Source organism: Oryctolagus cuniculus, chromosome 2 (genome assembly GCF_051225735.1).
Source record: "Oryctolagus cuniculus isolate XC-2025 breed Fujian yellow rabbit chromosome 2, ASM5122573v1, whole genome shotgun sequence".
In the NCBI taxonomy this organism is placed as follows: domain Eukaryota; kingdom Metazoa; phylum Chordata; class Mammalia; order Lagomorpha; family Leporidae; genus Oryctolagus; species Oryctolagus cuniculus.
In genome coordinates, this window is record NC_142868.1 from 144865139 (window position 1) to 144888263 (window position 23125).

A 23125-nucleotide genomic window follows, 5' to 3' on the forward strand; every position below is an offset into this window, starting at 1 on the left:
CTGGCACGCTGCGCTGATCCAAAGCATGGAGCCAGTTGCTTCCTCCTGGTTTCTCACGTGGGTGCAGGGCCCAAGCACTTGGACCATCCTCCACTGCCTTCCCGGGCCACAGCAGAGAGCTGGACTGAAGAGGAGCAACTGAGACAGAATCTGGTGCCCCAACCAGGACTAGAACCCCGGGATGCCAGCGCTGCAGGCAGAGGATTAGCCAAGTGAGCCCATGGCGCTGGCCAACCATTTTCTAAATTACCTATTTAGATGAGTTCTCAGTTTATGAAACATTAATTTCACACAATTTTAATTCATGTAATATTTGAAATTTTAAATTATATTTCTCTTAATAATGATACTCACATGGTTTAGGATTCAAAAAGTACAAAATACATTCTAGTTAAAAGTTCTATTCTCAAGTCTATTCTGTAATTACAAAGTTCCTCTCAGAGGAAAGTAATGTTACCAGTTATAAGAATATGTAAATATTATATAACTGTATATGCGTATTTTATACAAAACCACTATTTTAACCATTATTCTTTCTTAGAACAATACATATGAAATACATAAAATTTAAATGTCAGTAATGTTAATTTAGAAAATAAGAGTTCTGTATAATGCCATTCATCAAGAAAGGAATCTTAAAATATTATAGATTTTCTAGATTTCCTTCTTTCACATAATGGTAATAAGATCATTACTAGCTGTTTTTTTTTTAAGATTTTATTTGAGAGGTAGAGTTACAGACAGTGAGAGGAAGAGACAGAGAGAAAGGTCTTCCTTCTCTTGGTTCACTCCCCAAATGGCCACGACTGCCAGAGCTGCGCCAACCCAAAGCCAGGAACCAGGCAGTTCTTCTTGGTCTCTCATGCGGTTGCAAGGGTCCAAGGACTTGGGCCATCTTCTACTGTTTTTCCAGGCCATAGCAGAGAGCTGAATTGGAAGGGGAGCAGCTGGGACTAGAACCGGCACCCATATGGGATGCTGGAGCCCCAGGCAGAGGATTAACTTACTGTGCCATGGTGCCAGCCCCTTGATATATTACTAGCTGTTTTTAAAAAAATATTTTAGAAGGTTATAAAGCAGTATATGTAGTCTGATCGCTCATGCCCCACTTTTTTATAAAGAGATTATTCAGTTGTATGGATATATTATAATCTGTTTAACCAGAATCCTATGGATAGATGTTTGGATTATTACCTGTTTTTATTAAAATCAGTGCTGCCAGAGAATTCTGAAAAAGATGGAATCACTATAGTGCTATAGTCTTCCAGTAACCTGTCAAAACAGAAAGAGTAATTAGCATAGTGAACCTCATGTAGACAGCATCTACAACAAAACTTAGTGACAACGTATTCTTATGAACCCCAAAATATAAAGGTATGGGGATAAATTACCAACAATTGTAATACCCACTGAAACTTTACAGGATCAAGTGGATTACATGCAGAACCTAGACTAAACCTCAGATAGTTGTCAGTAATTATACTGACTCAGTACCATTTATTAATTGGCAGTTTTTTAATTTGTTCATACAAAACACAGACTATCTACAGCTTTTGACTTGTCTTCCAATTAAAATTTTTTCTTCCTAGTTATGTTAATAAAAATTTAGATACTAGATGAAAATCCCCAAAATGAGAATATTTCTAATAATAGTTTTAAAAATCCTTAAAATGTGATAGCTATTACTAAATCATTTCGTCAAGACTTAAAATTTACCAATATGTAAGAGGGTGCTTCAAAAAATTAATGGAAAATGGGATTGATGGGCTAGTGTTATGATGCAATGGGTTAAGCTACAACTTACCACACCACCATCCCATACTGGAATGCTGGTTCAAGTCCTGGCTACTCTGTTTCCAATCCAACTTCCTGCTAATGTGCCTGAAAAGGCAGTGGATAATGGCTCAAGTACTTGAGCCTCTGCCACACATGTGGAAGACCCAGACAGAGTTCCCAGCTCCAGACTTCAGCCTGGCCTAGCCCTGGCTGTGACAGCCATTTTGGGAGTGAATCATTGGATGGAGGCTCTCTCTCTCACTCTTCATTCTGCATTTCAAATAAATAAATATACAAGCCATTTTTTAAAAAAGAAAAATAGGATTGAAGAATAAATTTTATTTAAAAAATTTTGCAATTCATGCACACTTTTTTCATAATACACATCTTTCCATGAGTTTTTTGAAGACCCATCATAGAAATAAAACTGTAATAACTAGTGTCTTGCCATTACATTTCAACCAAAGAAAACCAATACTACTGAAATATAATCCTAAGACTCTGATTTTTTTTAAACTGTTTGAAAGGTAAAAGGCAGAGTTACAAAAAGGGGGGGAGACAGATAGAAAGAGAGAATCTTCCATTTGCTAGCTCATGCCCCAAATGGTGTAAAAGGCCAAGATTGGACTAGGCTGAATCCAGGAGCCAGGCAGTTCATCTAGGTCTTCCACATGGGTGGCAGGGGTCCAAGCACTTGGGCCATCCTCCACTGCTTTCCCAGGCACATTACCAGGAAGCTGGACTGGAAGTGGAGCAGCAGGACATGAACCGGTACCCATTTGGGATGCTGGCATTGCAAATGGCAGCTTAACCCACTGTACCACAACAGATTAAATAATAAGACATAGGGGCCAGCTTTGGGGTGCAGTGGGTTATGCTGCTGCTTATGACACTGCCTTCCCATCTGGAAGTGCGGATTCAAGTCCCAGCTGCTCCATTTGCCATCCAGCCCCCTGCTAATGTGCTTGGGAAGGCAAAATATGGCTCAAGTACTTGGGTCTCTGCCACCCACGTGAGAGAATTGGATGTCATTCAAGACTCCTAACTTGTTGCAGCCAAGGGGAAGTGACGCAGAGGATGAAAGATCTCTGACTATCTCTCCTAAATTGTAAGTCTGCCTTTCAAATAAATAAACTTTTTAAAAAGAAGTAAAATGCAAACATTCAGTTACTTTTAAAACGTGTTTGTTAACATATTTTGATTTTCTCTGTTGATTTATTTACCGCAAGTTTTAATGATCTTAGTAAGAGGTCTCACTCAAATTCAAGTACAAGAGAGAACTCAACTGAGTTCAACCAAGGTTCATCCACATACAACTAACTTCTAAGAACAAAGCTTATTTTTTTAATCAAAAACCTAACCCTTCTTAAAACATTATGTTTGGGGGCTCCCTAGATGGTTTGAAAGAACAGTATGAAAAATTCTTGTAAAAGTTCCGTTCTTACTGGTTCTGTGTCCTTTTAACTTAAAAGGCTTTATAGTATAATTGCTATGTAAATATCAGAATTTTCTATATATTGTGCAATGTACACAAAGAAGCTGTCAAATGGCTTATCTTGTACTCATCAAGTTGTTTATTTTTATGCCTCTAAAAACCTGTCGTTTTTTACAAGAGCAGCTGCTACTTTGTAAATATTTTAATGGCTTCTGTTAAGTAGAGCTCTCAGTTTAACAAATAATATTATAAAAGATTTTCATTCTTCCATGTGATTGCACATCTTGAATTGTGTTTTACCCTGAAAATCCTCTGGAGATTTTAGGTTGGAAAGAATACCTCCTTTGAAGGGACAAGGCTAACAAAAGAATAGATATATTTAAAGAATAATTTATATTATCACCAAAGAAGTAATGCCATTTATTTCAGAAGACCCATGTATAATAGCAGTAAGTTCCCTTAGTGTATTTCTCTCTTAACTCAGGTGTTTTGTTGAAATAGAACAAAATTGGCTTTGTGCCAGCCATCTCAAGTATGAATCCTGACATTTTTTGCCACTTAATAGATATTGGTTCAGTGCAAGGCAATTAATCTCTTTGACCCTCGGTTTCTATATCTGCAAATTGGGTAATGATACCTACTTTATATGGTCATTATGAAAAGTAGAGATTCTATATGTATAAATAGTGTAACTCAATATATAAATAGTGTATTGAGTTACACAATTTATATAGAATTATTATTCTATCTTACCTACCTAACAAGTATGACTATCTTAATCATTCTTTAGTGTTTGTCCTTTTAATTGTATTCACCAAGTGTATCTCTTCTTTGTTGACTACTTCATCAAATTCAAAGTGAGAAATAGTTCAGTGATCAACTAAAGTACCACTTATGTTAAACAGATATGAAAATACAAGCTCGGAGAGATTAAATGACTTCTCCAAGGTCACAAATAGTTAAAAAACAAACAATAGAGACCCCCCCCCCAAAAAAAAAGATCTATAGACCAATGAAATAGAACAAAATTGAGAACACAAACTCTTAAATATATGGTCAAATAATTTTAAATAAGTATATCAAGACCATTTGGTGGAAAAAGAATGACTATGTCTTCAACAGGCGGTACTGAGAAACCTGGATAGCCACATGCAACAGAATAAGCTGGACCTTTATCTTATACCAAATACAAACCTAAAAGTATGATACTCTTAGGACAAAGATTTCATGATATTGGACATGGCAGTGACTTCTTGGATATGGTACCAAAAGCAAATGTGGAAAAATGGTACTAGAGATGGGATGGTATCAAATTTTAAAACTGCATCAAAGGACACAATAAAGTATCAAAGTATAAAAACAATCTGTGGAATGGAAGAAAATATTTATAAATCATGAGGGCAGTCAATGTGCCTGCGACCAGCATGTTATGACTTGCTCTACCTCAAGTTTGCCCAGTCCCTGGGACAGGGAATTCAGCCCAGCCCTGCGTGCATCCTTGCCCTCCAAGTCAGCGTCCTGCAAATGACTGCAAGTCAACTGTCATTTTGGATGCTGGAAGGGAGGATTCCTCTGAGAACTGTTACAGTTTCCCCTCTTACCAACCTTGGCTCCATTCTAAGACCTCAATGGATGCCTAGAACCAGCACAGTACCAAACCCTGTTTATGCTGTGTTTTTTTCCAGTACATCCATACCTCAATGAAGTTTAACCTGTAAATTAGGCATAATCATTAGGTACTGTAATGAAAGTTATTTGAGCATAATCTCTCTTTGAAGGGTCAAGCCCAATACTCATATTTTTGGCCACAGTTGCCAGCAGTTAAGTGAAACTGAGGATAAGAGGCATCTCTTGTATATTTATAAAGTGCTAAAAATCATGCCATATGCATATGCTCTACTAGGTAAAATTACATGGGATCAAGTTCTAAAACATCCCATTAAATAAGTCTTTTCTGATAAAAAATTACAAATCATGTATCTGATAAAGGATTAAGTATCTAGACTATATAAACAACTCTTACTCTCAACAAAAAAGTGAAAATGAAAAAAGGATGTGAATTGACATTTAGAGAGAGAGAGAGAGAGAGAGAGGGAGGGAGAGAGAGTGAGTCATCAAGGGGCATGGTGGTTGGCACAGCACTTAAGACACTGATTGGAACACTCACAGCCCATTCTGGAATGTCTCAGAGTCCCAGGATTTGAATTCCAGTTTCACTTCCAATTCCATGTTCTTCCTCATGTGCACCTTGGGAAGCAGCAAGTGATGGCCCAGTAATTTGTGTCCCTGCTACCCACATGGGAAACCCACCAAACTGGGCTTTGGTCAGGCCCACCCCTGCTTATTACAGGCACTTGGGGAGGGAATCAGAGTATGAAAGAGCTCCATCTCCGTCCATCTGCCTTTCAAATAAATTAAAATAAAACAAAGGGTCAACAAGCAGAAGATGCTAAACATCACTAAGCATTAGAGAAATGAAAATCAAAACCACAATGAAACATTATTTCACACCCATTAGGATGAATGGTTCCCCCCCCCAAAAAATAGCAAGTGTTGATGAAGATATGGGGAAATTAGAATCTCTGTGCACTGTTACCTCAAACAAAAATAGATCTATAGTAGGATATGGTGATCCTACTTCTGAGTATATATCCAAAATAACTGAAAGCAGGTTCTCAAAAAGATATTTGCATGCCCAGGTTCATAACAATCATTCTCAATAGTAAGGAGGTAGAAGTATCAACAATCTCCATAAATGGATGAACAAGTAAAATGTGCTATGTGTGTGTGTATACACATGCACATACACACACACAATGAGTATACTGATATTCAGCCTTAAAAAGGAAGAAATCCTGTCATGTACTACACCATGGATAAACCTTGAGTACATAATGCTAAGTGAAATAAGCCAATCAGAAAAACACAAATACTGAGGGCTGGCATTGTGGCACAGTGGGTTAAGCCACTTACTAGAGTGCTGGTTCAAGACCTGGCTGCTCCACTTCTGAACCAGCTCCCCGCTAATGCTCCTGGGGAGATAGTGGAAGATGGCCCAACTGCTTAGGCCCCTGACACGCATGTGGGGGAGACCAGGATGGAGTTCCTCATTCTTGGCTTTGCTCTGGTTCATCCGTGGCTGTTATGGCCATTTGAGTAGTGAACCAGTGGATCAAAGATAGATTCTCATATTCTCTCTCTCTCTCTCAATCAACCTTTCAAATAAATAAATTTTTAAAAATACAAATACTGTATAATGTCACTCACATGAGTATCTAAAATCATCATATTCATAAAAACAATAAAATGGTGGTTATCAGAGGCTACAGAGAGGAAAGGGGAAATTGATGTTTAACAGGTATAATTTCAGTTTTTGAAGATGAAAAAGCTCTAGAGACACAGTATATAATACTGCAAATACACTTAGCACTACTGAAATGTATATTTTGAAAGTTATAAAAATTAAATGTTTTCTCTGCAATTACACACATGCACATACACATATACAGTAGCCCTAAGAATTTTTTGAATTTTTAATAAGGTTTGTTTGTCATAACAAAAACATTGTTCATGGGCTTGTGCTGTGGTGTAGCAAGTAAAGCTGCCCCCTGCAGTGCCAGCATCCCATGTGGGCACCAGTTCAAGTCCTGGTTGCTCCACTTCCAATTCAGCTCCCTGTGATGGCCTAAGAAAGCAGTAGAAGATTGTCCAGGTGCTTGAACTCCTGCACCCGTGTGAGAGACCCAGAAGAAGCTCCCAGCTCCTGGCTTCCAACTGGCCCAGCTCCAGCAGTTGCGACCATTTGGGGAGTGAACAAATGGATGGAAGACCTTTCTCTCTGTCTCTTCCTCTCTGTCTGTAACTGTGCCTCTCAAAAAACAAATCTTTAAAAAAATATTTTTTCAGTTATGTCTCATAATTTTTTTAAACAATGTCCTGTCAAAGTCACCATTATTTCTCTAATACTGTTATACATTTGAATGAAGTAGAAGTATATTTCTCTATTCTATACACTTTAAATGCTAACTGAAAGAAAATATTGGATATTTTTACTTTTTCAAATTGTGTTCTGTATTTGATAGAGTAAAATAATCCACTTCTTACAGCATCTCAAGATAATAAAATATTCCAGTAATCGGCTAATAAAAAATATCTGAATAAGGCTCTGGCAAAAAATACTATAAATAAGAAAGATGGGATTTAAAATTTGAATGTGATGGGGCTGGTGTTAGGGCACAGCAGATAAAGCTTTTTCCTGTGAGGCCCACATCCCATATGGGCACCTGTTCATATCCCAGCTACTCCACTTCTAATCCAGCCACCTGCTAATTGCCTGGGAAAGCAGCGGATGATGGCCCACGTACCTGGGCCCCTATCATCCACATGGGAGACCTGAAGAAGCTACTAGTTCCTGACTTTATCCTGGCCCAGAGCTTGCCACTGTGGTCAACTTGGGAGTGAACCAGTGGATAGAATCAATCAATTTCTCTCTCTCTCGTTGTAACTCTGACTTTCAAAATAAATAAATATTTAAAAATAGGGGCCAGCATTATGGCATAGTGGTAAAGCAGCATTGGATAGCCCAGGTGTCTGGGCCCTTGCCACCCATGTGGGAGACTGATGTGCTTCCAGGCTCCTGGCTTCAGCCTAACTTAGCCCTGGCTGTTGCAGCCATCTAGGGAGTGAGCCAGCGGATGGACGATCTATCTCTGTCTCTCCCTTTTTCTCTTTCAAATAAATAAATAAATATTTAAATACATACATACATATATATACATATACACACATACACACACACACATATATATGAACGTGAAAGCATTCATTTTTCAGTTATCAAACTCCACTGAATGAGGTAAGTAAAAAAGTTACAGAAATAATAAGGGGACAGGGACTATAAGATTTTTATTATATGTTACATAGAAAATTTACAAAATAAAAAAAGCTCCACTGGGATATGAAAGATTTTCTATAATCTTATGAGGTGAGTAGAAATCATATTTGTATTTGACTCATATTTTCATCTTTTTAACAGAACTCCTGGGCCCCTTGGACAGAGGGGATATGCTAAATGAAGCTTTTGTTGGCTTATCTTTAGCACCTCAAGAGGAAGACTCCTTTCCAGATAATCTCCCTTCCTTTGGTTAATTTCACACACATAATCAACAAACAGCACTGAATGGTTCCTCTCATTGGTAAAATATGTTGAAATTGCTCTATATAGGAAAGTCCTTAGTGACAAAAATTGCTCTGTAAAGGAAAGTATTTAGTAATAAGCTATTTAATATTCCTGGTTCAAATGCAAGCTAATAGCTAAGCAAGTATATTTCAAAATATCAAGGGAAAAATCTGCATTTTTTTCATGGCTAAGACTTTACTGCAGTTTCGTCACACAGAATAGGCATGATGGAGGCAGAGGTGAATGTAAAACAAATATTGTTGGGGACTGAATCCAAGATGGCTGACTAGGATACAGTCACAGAAACTCCAGATGCTCTGGGATATGAAAAGAATAAAGGAAGGACCACATTTCCAGGGGGCTGACAGAAATTTTCAAATGGAAAAAAAACAATGAAGCAAAAGGTGAGAAAATAGAAGACGACAACACTGTAGCCAGCTGCTGGCAATGAGCTACAATCATACCATGTCAAGGAAGGAAGAAATTGCTGCCCACCCTGACACTCACAGTTTTAGCTGAGAGGGAATTCTACAGTCACACACTGACTTCTATCTCAGCCTGGGGAGCTGATGGGAGTTTAAGCAACTGCCATGCTTGGAAGAGGGAAATAGCCTTGCTTCCTTCCCCTCCCTGACTTCCACAAAGTGCCATGCTCAGCAATAAGTTGGGCAGTACACCTCTGTTCTGTTCCTACTGGCATCAGAATCAGTCAGAAGAGGACATCACCTTCTTAGAAGTGAGAGGAGTCTACAGCAACCCCTGTCATACTGATACTGCCTGAGGGAGAACCTTGTGAGCCACACTGACTTTGAGTCCAGCCTGGAGGGCTGGCCAGGGGCAGGGTGCCCAATTAACCCTCTGAAAGGAGAGCACATTGCCTCCTTCCTAACCCCTCCCCCAAAGTCTCCCAGCAACTAGCAGGGAAGAAGCACCATTTTAATAAGACAAGTACAGCATTCCACAGCTTGTACACAACTAGGATATTTTATCTGAGGGATAAATCTGTGGTCCTCACTGACTTTTGACTCTGTCCTGAAGGGTTGGCAGGGGCTGATCCCTACTTAGGACTGAGAGGCACTCCACTCCCCTCACTCTTTCACAGGTGCCCAAACTCAACTGCTTAGGCAGAATAACAGGCAGTTAGCTCTGGGAATGCCTCAGCTCTCTCTGTGGACTTGAGAAGGTTCATGGAGCTGAGAGTGGATGCCCTTATCCCTGTGACTGTGAGAACCATACACACTAGGACTAGGGAATTCTTTGTATAATAGGGCATGGGGTATAACTGGGTCTCTTGGTAATCACTGTGTCTGGTTTCAGAGGCTCAGAGCTCACTGAGTGCCTGGGGTTGGTCAGTGCAGAGGGTTCTCTGCTCACACTGAGTACAGCACAGATCATTTTTATGGTTCATGTGCCTGCATGGATGGGGTGTGTAGCCACTCTGGGCTCACTGTGGGCATTGATCACCTTGGCAGAGAAAAGGTGAGGCAGTTATCACACCAACCAATGTGATCTTACCCTCTCCACTGCAGACAATTGAAGAGATATACCATGCCTAACTGGGGTGTAAACCTGGACTTTTGTACCACCCTCTTGCACCAGTGGAGCTCGCTGGTCTCACCAAGCACACCTTTCTGAATATCCACTGAAGGAGCAGACACTCCACTAAACTACAGAGGAATATTTCAAAGATAAAAGCCATCAAGAAGAAAACTGACAAGTGCTTCCACAAATGCCTAAAAATAAATGTAGCAATATAAGAAACGTGAACAAGAAGACAATATGACTCCAAAAAGGAACACAACAACACTTCAATGTTAAAGTGTGAAGTCAAAGACATTAGTGAAATGCCTAAAAGGGAATTCAAAAGAATGATAAGATTACTAAAAACAGTGAGAAGAAAATTCATGAGTAAAAGAAATCCATACAGGACAAGGATAAAAAAATGTTGCCAGAAGATAGAGATATTGAAGAGAAATCAAACTGAAATATTAGAACTGAAGAATTCAGTATGTCAAATAAAAAATATGGAGGTTGGGGGGGGCAGGAAGCCATAACAACAGAGTTGGTGAGGCAGAAGAAAGAATATCCAACACAAAAGACAATGTTTGGAACTATCTCAGAGAAAAAAAAAAAAAAGAAAAATGAGAAAAACTGAAACTAGTGTTTGAAATTTATATGATAATATCAAACCCTTAAGACAAACTAATTCCAATTTTTCTAAAAGTATTCAAAACAACTGAAAGGGAAGGAATCCTTCCAAACTCTTTCTATAAGACCACCACCACATTAATTCCCAAAACAGAAAGATACTGCTAAGAAAGATACCCATAGACCAATATCCCTAATAAACAGAGATACAAAAAATCCTCAACAAAATAACACAGAACCAAATCCAACAACACATCAGAAAGATAATTCACTGGGACCACCTGGGATTTACATCTGGTATGCAAAGATGGTTCAACATACACAATCCATAAAATTGACACATCATATTAACAAATTGAAGAATAAAAACTAAATGGTTATCTCAATAGATTGAAGGAAAGCATTTGATAAAATACGACATCACTTCATGATAAAAAGCAAATTGGGTATAGAAGTAACATTCCTTAAGACAACAAGGTAATATATAACAAAAACACACAGCCAGCATATTATTGAATGGGGAAAAGTTGGAAGTGTTTCCACTAATCTCTGGAACCACATAAGGATGTTCACTTTCACCACTGCTATTCAATAGTTCTGGAAGTTTTAGCAACAGCCAGTAGGAAGAAGAAGAAGAATCAAAGGGAAACAAAGTGGAAAGGAGGAAGTCAAAGTATTCCTGTTTGCAAATTACAAAATCCAATATATAGGAAACCAAAAGACTCCACTAAGAGACTACTGGAACTCATAAGAAAGTTTGTAAAATTACAGGATATAAAATCAACACAGGATGGGAGTTCCAAGATGGCAGAATAGTGACAGGATCATCTGATTTATGCAGAGCAAAATTAATATTTAAAAAATGGGAGAGAGTACACCCCTAGTAAAAAGCTGCAGGAGAGCCACGGAGGAAGACCATGCCAGAGTAGTGTAGGCTATCCAGACCTGTGCTGAGAGAACAAATACAAAACAGAAGACCTACCAACTTTACCAACTTTGATCTGGGGAGGATCCTGATAAGCCAGGTGAGAGGAGACTCCATGGGCCCACAGTGCTGCTGATACAATGAGAGGGAGAGCTTAGTGAACTGCTTTTGGAATTGTACGCAAATCCCCCAAAAGAGCAGGCAACCAATTGCACAGAGGCAGAAAAAAGGTGGTTTGTCTCTCCTCCTCCCCCCTCCCCACAAGAGCTGACACCATTTTTTGACATAGGCAGGGGGCATCTGCCCCAACTACTGTGCCAATGGCACCACAATGGGGAACCACCCCTACAGAGGGAAAGCGCCCCTTGCAGGAATCTGGAACCTGCCAAGCACAACTGAGAGAAGTGAGCAGGGCTACAGTGGGTGGGTACTTTGCATGCCTGTGAGCCACAGATCTAACCAAAGAGAAAAAATTCTATAAATGCCGATATGAGCAGGAGAGCGGCAAGATGGTGGAATAGGAAGGGAGCACACTGATAGTCTGGGAAGACACAGTTTAATAAAAGTGGAGATACTGCAGGTTCAAGGAAGAGTAGGGGAAGAAACAGAAGAAACTCTTCTGGAACTAGTGGTTCACAGTGGACCTGCATGGAGAGCGTGGGAGCCCACAGTTTGGGACACCAGTGGCAGAATCAACACACCAGCGCTGGAACGCGAGGTGACCCAAACCTTAATAGTCCGAGACACCGGTGGGCAAGCGGAAAGAGGAGACTAGAGGGAATGAGGCTTGAAACCCAGTGGGGAAAAGTTCACCAGGCTAACTAGAAGAGAGAGAAAAAAAAAGTGACCAATAGAGACACGAGTTTCTCTCTGCTCACCTCTCAAAGGCAAGCAAGACAAAGAGCAGGCGCCATTTTGAACATACATCATAAGCGGGGTGACCTCAGGTCTGCACTCACCCTCAGCCAAGCAGAAAAACCTGACTCAGGGTGGGGGGCTGCAATAACAGGATATTAGGACCTAGTGAATGTGTGGTGCTAATGAACTGAGACTGTGACAAAAGATGGTGGGGGAGAGAACTCACAGAATTCACGTGAATACTCTTCAGAGACTCTACAATTCAGTAACCTTGGCAACCCAGTGGGAGACTGCAGGAGAATTTGAGCCCACACTGAGGGCAGCACAGATTCCCTGTGTGGTCCTTGGGAAAGAGCTTCCGAACTCTGGCTCCTATGGGTATATCATTTGCCTACTAACTACCTCCAATTCCACTCAGCTGTGCAGAATTAATTCCCTTTTGAATCAAAAAAAGAGAGAGAGAGAGAGATTTACCATGCCTTACCTGGGAGTGTCACCAATGGCACACCCTTAACCCTGAAGAACCAAACAGAGCTCTCTGGCCACACCCACTTTAAGCCTCTAAGACTCTATCAAAACCAGACAGTCCACTTATACAGTCATAGTATAACAAAAAAAAAAAAAAAAAAAAAACACCACAGCGAGGGAAAAAGAATCCAAAGAATATCTCCACAATGCCAAGCAACAAATGCAGAAACCAAGGAAACAAGAACAAGGAAGACATTATGACACCCCCAAATGAACAAGACACCCCAATTCAAGATTATGAACATGATGAGATGGAAGAAATGCAAAATACGGATTTCAAAAAATTTATGGTAAGAACAATTAGAAGTTTTCAAAAACAAATGCTTGAGCTACAGAATTCCTTACTGGACACGATAGAAAATCTCCTTCGAGAAAAAGAACCTTAAGGAGGAATCAAATGCAGAAACGAGTAGAACAGGAAAGTGTGATAGTGAAGAGAAATCAAAGTGAAATGAAGAGCTCAATAGATCAAATGACAAACACATTAGAGAGCCTTAAAACAGAGTCAGTGAAACAGAACAGAGAATATTGTACTAAGAAGACAGAGAACAAGAAAGTATACAGTCAAACCAAAGAAAAGAAGAGGAAATTAGAAATCTAAAAAATATTGTAGGGAATCTACAGGATACTATTAAAAAACCCAACATTCAGATTCTAGGAGTTCCTGAAGGCATAGAGAGAGAGAGAAAAGATTAGAAGGCCTTTTTAGTGAGATACTAGCAGAAAACTTCCCGGGTTTGGAGGAGGGCAGAGACATCCTAGTACAGGAAGCTCATAGAACCCCTAGTAAACATGACCAAAAGAGATCCTCACCACGACATGTTGTAATCAAACTCAACACAGTGAAACATAAAGAAAAGTTTCTAAAATGTGCAAGAGAGAAACGTCAGATTACTCTCAGATGATCTCTAATTAGACTCACAGCAGACTTCTCATTAGAAACACTACAGGCTAGGAAGGAATGGCGAGACATAGCACAGGTGCTAAGAGAGAAAAACTGCCAGCCCAGAATATTGTATCCTGCTAAGCTCTCATTTGTGAATGAAGGTGAAATAAAGACCTTTCATAGCAAACAGAAATTGAAAGAATTTGTTGCCACTCTTCCAGCCCTGTAAAAGATGCTTAAAGATGTGTTATACACAGAAACATGGTCATCAATATGAAAGAAGGTAAAGTAAGGAAACCTCACAGCAAAAGATCACAGGAAATTCAAAGCATATATTAGAAAATATCTTTGGAAAATGGTAGGGAAAAGTTACTGCTTATCAATAGTCACATTGAACGTTAATGGCCTGAACTGTACAGTTAAAAGACACTGATTGGCTGATCAGGTTAAGGAACAAAGCCCATCTATTTGCTGCTTACAAGAAACACATCTTTCCAACAAAGATGCATGCAGACTGAAAGTGAAAGGCTGGAAAAAGATATACCATGCCAACAGAAATGAAAAAAGAGCGGGCATAGCCATCTTAATATCGGACAACATAAACTTTATCACAAAAACTGTTAGGAGAGACAAAGAGGGGCACTACATAATGATTAAGGGATCAATTCAACAGGAAGATATAATGATTATCAATGTATATGCACCTAATTACAGGGCACTGGTTTATTTAAAAGATTTGTTAAGGGACTTAAAGGGAGACTTAGACCCCCAATACAATACTACTGGGGGACTTCAATAATCCACTCTCAGAAACACACAGATCAACAGGACAGAAGATCAACAAGGAGACAGTAGATTTAAACAACACTATAGCCCAAATGGATCTAACAGGTATCTGCAGAACTTTTCATCCTACACTTAAATAATTTACATCCTTCTCAGCAGTACATGGAACCTTCTCTAGGATTGACCACATACTAGGCCATAAAGCAAGTCTCAGCAAATTCAAAAGAATTAGAATCATACAATGCAGCTTCTTGGACCATAGGGGAATGAAGTTGGAAATTAATAACTCAGGAATCCCTAGAACATATGCAAACACATGGAGACTGAACAACATGCTCCTGAATGAACATTGGGTCATAGAAGAAATCAAAAGAGAAATCAAAAACTTTCTGGAAGTAAATGAGGATAACAGCACAATGTACCAAAACTTATGGGACACAGCAAAGGCAGTGTTAAGAGGAAAGTTTATATCAATAGGTGCCTACATCAAGAAATTGGAAAGGCATCACATAAATGAGCTTTCAGTTCATCACAAGAATCTAGAAAATCTGCAGTAAACCTGACCCAAATCTACGAGGAGAACAAAAATAATTAAAATCAGAAGAAGAAATAAACAGGATTGAATCCAAAAAAACATTCCAAAAAATCAGCCAAACGAGGAGCTGGTTTTTTGAAAAAATAAACAAAACTGACACCCCATTGGCCCAACTAACTAAAAAAAGAAAAGTCCCAAATCAATAAAATCAGAGACGAAAAAGGAAACGTAACAACAGACACCACAGAAATAAAAAGAATCATCAGAAATTACTACAAGGACTTGTATGCCAGCAAACAGGGAAATCTATCAGAAATGGATAGATTCCTGGACACAAACAACCTACCTAAATTGAACCAGGAAGACATAGAAAACCTAAACAGACCCATAACTGAGACAGAAATTGAAACAGTAATAAAGGCCCTCCCAACAAAGAAAAGCCCAGGACCAGATGGATTCACTGCTGAATTCTATGAGACATTTAAAGAAGAACTAACTCCAATTCTTCTCAAACTATTCAGAACAATCGAAGGAAAAGGAATCCTTCCAAATTCTTTCTACGAAGCCAGCATCACGTTAATTCCTAAGCTGGAAAAGGATGCAGCAGAGAAAGAGAATTACAGACCAATATCCCCGATGAACATAGATGCAAAAATCTTCAATAAAATTCTGGCCAATAGAATGCAACAACACATCAGGAAGATCATCCACCCAGACCAAGTTGGATTTATCCCTGGTATGCAGGGATGGTTCAATGTTCGCAAAACAATCAGTGTGATACACCACATTAAAGACTGCAGAAAAAAAACCATATGATTATCTCAATAGATGCCGAGAAAGCAGTTGATAAAATACAACACCCGTTCATGATGAAAACCCTAAGCAAACTGGGTACAGAGGAACATTCCTCAATACAATCAAAGCAATTTATGAAAAACCCATGGCCAGCATCCTATTAAATCAGAAAAGTTGGAAGCATTTCAACTGAGATCTGGTACTAGACAGGGATGCCCACTCTCACCACTGCTATTCAATATTGTCGCTCCCCCTCTTCGTGGAGGAACGACACAGGACCCTGCGCTGTTCTTTTGTCTGCTCGGCCCTCCCCGGCTTTGCTGCTGGTACTTCCCGGGTTGGCTACCGACCCTTCCACCTCCGTGGAAGGGCGGTTCCCCCTGCCACATTCCCCACTTCCACAGGGGAGCGGCACACCACCGGCTGGCTCTCTCGGGGGCTGCACAGGTGTTCCTTCAGATGTTCCCCTTAGATGTTCCTGGTGCATGCCGTCTCTCTCCTCCTTTATAGTCCTCTTCCACCAATCCCAACTCTGCTACCCACACGCCGAGTACGCTGCTCTCCTCCAATCAGGAGCAGGTCCCACAGTTTATTGGTTGAACTGGAGGCAGCTGTGTAGAAGCTGTTTCCCTTCTCAGCGCCATATTGTGGGAAAGCAGATGCATAGAATAAGTCTTAATTCCAGTAACTTAGTCTAGTCCGAGTTGCTCCCAGTTGCTCCCCACAGATCCCCCTTTCTTTTTATTTTTGGCGTTGATACGCGCCTGTCTTCGGTGCCCCATGGCACACACTCTGCTCTGCTTGCTAGAGTTGCCCACAGGTTCTTACAAGTCCTATCAATCAGGCAAACCGAATCCGGGTCCTCTCTTCGCCATGTTGTGAGGAGGTTTTTAGGCGCTGATGCGTGCCTGTGTTTGGTGCCCTGCAGCGCATGCTCTGCTCTGCTAGAACTGCCTGCAGGTGCTTACAAGTCCTATCAGGCAAACCGAACCCAAGTCTTCTCATTGCCGTATTGTGGGGAGACTTATTGGTGTTAATTCGTGCCTGTCTTCAGTGAAACCGAAGATATAACCCTGCAAGATATAAGTACTGGCAAAGACTTCTTGGAAAAGACCCCAGAAGCACAGGCACTCAAAGCCAAAATTCACATTTGGGATTGCATCATATTGAGAAATTTCTGTACTGAAAAAGAAACAGTCAGACGAGTGAAGAGGCAACTGACAGAATGGGAAAAAATACTTGAAAACTATGCAACAGATAAAGGGTTAATAACCAGAATCCACAAAGAGATCAAGAAACTCCAAAAAACAAAACAAACAACCCACTTAAGAGATGGGCCAAGGACCTCAACAGACATTTTTCAAAAGAGGAAATCCAAATGGCCAACAGGCACATGAAAAAATGTTCAGGATCACTAGCAATCAGGGAAATGCAAATCAACACCACAATAAGGTTTCACCTCACCCCAGTGAGAATGGCTCACATACAGAAATCTACCAACAACAGATGCTGATGAGGATGTAGGGAAAAAGGGACACTAACCCACTGTTGGTGGGAATGCAAACTGGTCAAGCCACTATGGAAGTCAGTCTGGAGATTTTCATAAACCTGAATATAACCCTACCAAACAACCCAGCAATCCCATTCTTTGGATTTACACAAAGGAAATTAAATTGGCAAACAAAAAGCTGTCTGCACCTAAATGTTTATTGCAGTTCAATTCACAATAGCTAAGACCTGGAACCATCCCAAATGCCCATCAACAGTAGACTGGATAAAGAAATTATGGGACATGTACTCTATAGAATACTATACAGCAATAAAAAACAATGAACTCCGGTCATCTGCAACAAGATGGAGGAATCTGGAGCGCATCATGCTGAGTGAATTAAGCCAGTCCCAAAGGGACAAATATCATATGTTCTCCCTGATCAGTTGCAACAAACTGAGCTCAAAAGGGAAACTTGGTGAGGTGAAATGGACACTATGAGAAACAGTGACTTGATCAGCCTTTGTCCTGACTGTTGATGTACAACTTAATACGTTATCCCTTTTAGTATTTTTTTCTTCTAGTTAATACTATTGGTTGAACTGTGTAATTAACACACAATTATTCTTAGGTGTTGAAATTTAACTGAAAAGTGATCCCTGTTAAAAATAAGAGTGGGAATAAGAGAGGGAGGAGATGTACAATGTGGGACATGCTCATTCGGACTTGCCCCAAATGGTGGAGTTCGAAATGTACCAGGGGATTCCAATACAATCCCATCAAGGTGGCATGTACCAATGCCATTTCACTAGTCCAAGTGATCAATTTCTGTTCACAATTGATCACACTGATAGGTCTAAGATTCAAAGGGATCACACAAACAAGACTAGTGTTTGCGAATACTGATAGAATCAAAAAGGGAGAGAATGATCCAACATGGGAAGCCGGATACACAGCAGACTCATAGAATGGCAGATGTCCTAAACAGCACTCTGGCCTCAGAATCAGCCCTTAAGTCATGCAGATCTGGCTGAAGAGCCCATGAGAGTATTTTAGGCATGGAAAGCCAAGACACTCTTGGGGAAAAAAATAAAAAACCTAAATGAAAGATCTCTGCATGTGAGATCATTCTGCAAAGAATGTGGCCATCAAAACGGAGGTACCTTTCTCTGAAGGGAGGAGAGAACATCTACTTTGACTATGACCTTGTCTAAATATGATCAGAGTTGGCAAACTCAAAAGGCTTCCATAGCCTTGGAAACTCATGACTAGAGCATAGGGAGATTTCTGACGCCATAAACAAGAGTGTCAAATTGTTAAGTCAACAACAGGAGTCACTGTGTACTTACTCCTCACGTGGGATCTCTGTCCTTAATGTGTTGTCCAATGTGAATTAATGCTATAACTAGTACTCAAACAGTATTTTACACTTTATGATCTGTGTGGGTGCAAACTGATGAAATCTTTACTTAATATATACTAAATCGATCTTCTGCATCTAGAGATAATTGAAAATGAATCTTGATGTGAATGGAACAGGAGAGGGAGCGGGAGATGGGAGGGGTGTGGGTGGGAGGGAAGTTATGGGGGGAAATAGCCATTGTAATCCATAAACTGTACTTTGGAAATTTATATTTACTAAATAAAAGTTTTTTTAAAAAAAGAAATGGGTCAAGGACATGAGCAGGTATTTTTCAAAGGATGAAATTCAAATGGCCAGCAGACATATGAAAAGATGCCCAGGGGCTGGCGCCGTGGCTCACTTGGATAACCCTCCACCTGCGGTGCCGGCATTCCTTACGGGTGCCGGGTTCTAGTCCCAGTTGCTCCTCTCCTGGTCCAGCTCTCTTCTGTGGCCTGGGAGGTCATTGGAGGATAGCCCAAGTGCTTGGGTTCCTGCACCCGCCTGGGAGACCAGGACAAGCACCTGGCTCCTGGTTTCAGATCAGCACAGCACCGGCCATAGTGGCCATTTGGGGGTGAACCAATGGAAGGAAGACCTTTTTCTCTGTCTCTCTGTAACTCTACCTGTCAAATAAATTTAAAAAAAGAAAAGAAAAGATGCTCAAGATCACTAGCCATCAGGGAAATGCAAATACAAACCACATTTTCACTTCACCCCAGTTAAGAATGTCTATCATCAAAAAATAAAATAAAAAATGCTGGTGATGATGTGGGGAAAATGTACCCTAATGTACTGTTCATGGTAATGTAAGCTAGTACAACCAGTATGGAAGACAGTATGGAGATTCCTCAGAAATCTGAAAATAGATATACCGTATGACCCTGCCATTCCCCTCTTGGAAATTTATCCAAATGAAATGAAATAAGCATATGACTACAACTCAGTTCACATTAGCTAAGATACAGAATCAACTGAGATGTCCATCAACTGATGACTGGATAAAGAAAATGTAGTATAGATACACTATAGAATACCACTCAGCCACAAAAGAGAATGAAATCCTGTTTTTTTAGCAACAAAATGGATGTAACTGGAAATGATTATGCTTAGTAAAATAAACCAGTACCAGACAGATATCATGTATTTTTCCTGATTTGTGGTAACTAATATACAGAGTATTAAAGAACATAATGTATATGAGCAAAATTGTCATTTTAAAATTTAATTATTGTTTACAGCCCTTGTCTATACTCTGGAAGAACAGCTGTTTTTCTACTTACTACTTTGTTGAATTCTTTATTTGGTGGAGGGTTAAGCTTGTGATTATAAAGTAAACAAAATATGTCATTATAAAAATTAAAAGAAAAAATAAGATTGTAGGAAGAGAGAGGGTGGGAGCGTGGGCAGGAGGGAGGATAGGGTGGGAAGTGTCATTGTGCTCTTAAATCTATATACGAAATACATGAAATCTGTTCACCTTATATAAGTTAGAATTTTTTAAATGGTTAAAATTATTAAGACAGTAAAGAGAAAAAAATTACTGGGGGCATGTATAGGGGCTCAACAAGTCAGCCTGCTACTAGGTGTCAGCGTCCCATTATCAGAGTGCTGGTTTGTCCTAACTGCTCTGCTTCTCAACCAGTTTCTTGGTAATGCATCCTGAAAGGCAGCAATTGATGGCTGGCATACTTGAGCTGCTGTTTCCCACACGAGAGATATGGATGGAGTTCCTGGCTCCTGACTTTTGCCTGGACTAGCTCTGGCTATCACAGGTATTTGAGGAATGAACCAACAGATACAAGATATCTCTTTGTCTCTCTCGCTCTGCCTTTCAAATATAAAAATAAATACTCAAAAGATTATTATTGAATGAATACTCTAGAATAATGAAATTATAATAACATGAACTCTTTATTTTGCTGCTAAATAGGATTATGAGATTACATTAATGAGTATTAATGTTTGAAATATGCAGTTGAATAATTTATCTAACCATACTTCTTTACTATGAGCCTACCATTTTTGAAATTTAAAAAATGATAATTTAAATACCTATCCAGCTAGTCACAAAGAATTAAGGTAAATTGGAAATAATGAATGTGAAATTAAAAGCATGTTACTTACAGTGATACAGTATTATTTACAGTGATAACTATAAGGTTAATTATATGATATACATATATAAGATGATAATGCCCTCAAGCAAGGGTCAGCAAGCTTTTTGTATAATCATTTTAGGTTTATAGGCTTCCAAGCTTTTCATTTTCTTCAAAATTTCTTTTTGGAAGGCAGAGTAACAGAGAGAGAAGGAGAGACAGACACACACACATAAAGAATGAGGGAGACAGGGAGAGAAAGGTATCTTTGGTGACATTTCTATTCAAAATCTTTTTATATAAGACTTATTTATTTATTTATTTATTTGAAGGGCAGAGAAACAGAGACATAGAATGTTATCCCAACTGCTGATTCACTCCCCAAATGCCTGCAACAACTAGGGTTAGGCCAGGCCAAAGCAGGGAGACTGGAACTCAATGCAGGTCTCCCATGTAGGTGACAAGGATCCAGCTACTTGATATAGCATCTGCTGCTTCTCAGGATATACATTAGCAGGAATCTGGATTCAGCAGCAGAACCAAGACTAAAAGGTAGGTACTCCAACATGAGAGGTGGGTGTCCCAAGAAATATCAACAGCTATGCCAAAAGCTCAACTCTGTTCAAATCTTTTGTCCATTCTTTAGTTGGAATGTATTATTATTGAATTGTAAGATTTCTTTACTGGCTGGCACCGCAGCTCACTAGGCTAATCCTCCACCTTGCGGCGCTGGCACACTGAGTTCTAGTCCTGGTCGGGGCACTGGATTCTGTCCCGGTTGCCCCTCTTCCAGGCCAGCTCTCTGCCGTGGCCCTGGAGTACAGTGGAGGATGGCCCAAGTGCTTGGGCCCTGCACCCCATGGGAGACCAGGAGAAGCACCTGGCTCCTGCCTTTGGATCAGCGCAGTGCACCGGCCGCAGCACGCCGGCCGCGGCGGCCATTGGAGGGTGAACCAACAGCAAAGGAAGACCTTTCTCTCTGTCTCTCTCTCTCTCACTGTCCACTCTGCCTGTCCAAAAAAAAAAAAAAAAGATTTCTTTACTTACATATTGTGAATACATGTCCTTTAGCAAATATCGCATTTGTATATTTTCTCCAAGTGCACCTTTTTGTTTTAATTTTTTTTTTTTTTTTGGACAGGCAGAGTGGACAGTGAGAGAGACAGAGAGAAAGGTCTTCCTTTTCCGTTGGTTCACCCTCCAATGGCCACCATGGCCGGCGCAGCTGCGGCCGGTGCACCATGCTTATCCGAAGCCAGGAGCCAGGTGCTTCTCCTGGTCTCCCACATGGGTGCAAGGCCCAAGGACTTGGGCCATCGTCCACTGCACTCCCGGGCCACAGCAGAGAGCTGGACTGGAAGAGGAGCAACTGGGACAGAATCCGGCACCCTGACCTGGACTAGAACCCAATGTGCCAGCGCCGCAGGCAGAGGATTAGCCTAGTGAGCCGTGGCGCCGGCCAACCTTTTTGTTTTCTTAATGATGTCTTTTAAAGTGCAAAATACTTCAAAGTTTGGTGAAACTGAACTTGGAAATTTTTTTCTCTCATTGATTTTGATTTTTGTGTTATTTTCTTTCTAACCTGAAGATTCTGATTATTTTGTTTTCTTCTAGAAGTCTTACAGTTTGGGCTCTTACATTTTAGTCTCTTTTGAGTTAACTTTTATGTATGCTGTGATATGAGTTTAAATTCACTATTTGGTACATGGAAGTCCAAGTTTCCCAGTAACATTTATTGTAAAAATCCTTTTCTCCCATTGAAATACTTTTGCAACTTTGTCAAAAATCAACCACAAATGTGAGGGCTTGAGTCCTTACACCAAAAAGTGTGAAGACTTTGTTATATTAATGAGTCTACTGCACTAGACAGAGGAAGAGGTCTTCCATCTGCTGGTTCACTCCCCAAATGGCCACAGTCACTGGGCTTTGGCCAGACTGAAGCCAGGAGCTTCTTCTGGGTCTCCCACAAGGTGTGAGGGACCAAGGGCTTAGGCTACCCTCTGCTGGTTTCCCAGGAACATTAGCAGGGAGCTGAATGAGAAGTGGAGCAGCTGGGACTCAAACCTGAGCCCATATGGGATGCCAACACTGCAGACAAAGACTTAACCCACTAGGCCACAGTGCCAAGTCCCAGCACTCAATATTTTGTTTCAGAAAAAAAAGAATAAAATGAATTAATTAATTCAAACTCAAAATCTTATAGGTGACTAAAACAAAATAAATCACAAGAAATAGTAAAGATAAAAGCACAAATTAATGAAGCAGAACCGGGATTGCTAATTTT

General features: G+C 40.2%; 1 long non-coding RNA gene across 2 annotated transcripts; it reads right to left on the minus strand.

The window, feature by feature from the left end:
* Window positions 1–732: 732 nt before the first annotated feature.
* Window positions 733–16601, minus strand: LOC149128084 (uncharacterized). 2 transcript variants are annotated; one of them, XR_016229322.1, is made up of 3 exons: window positions 16078–16601; window positions 1195–1272; window positions 733–927 (listed from the first exon to the last, which is right to left on the minus strand). It is a non-coding gene; the product is annotated as an uncharacterized LOC149128084 (long non-coding RNA). The 2 variants fall into 2 exon arrangements; XR_016229323.1 differs by having other exon boundaries at window positions 733–978.
* Between the last annotated feature and the right edge of the window lie 6524 nt (window positions 16602–23125).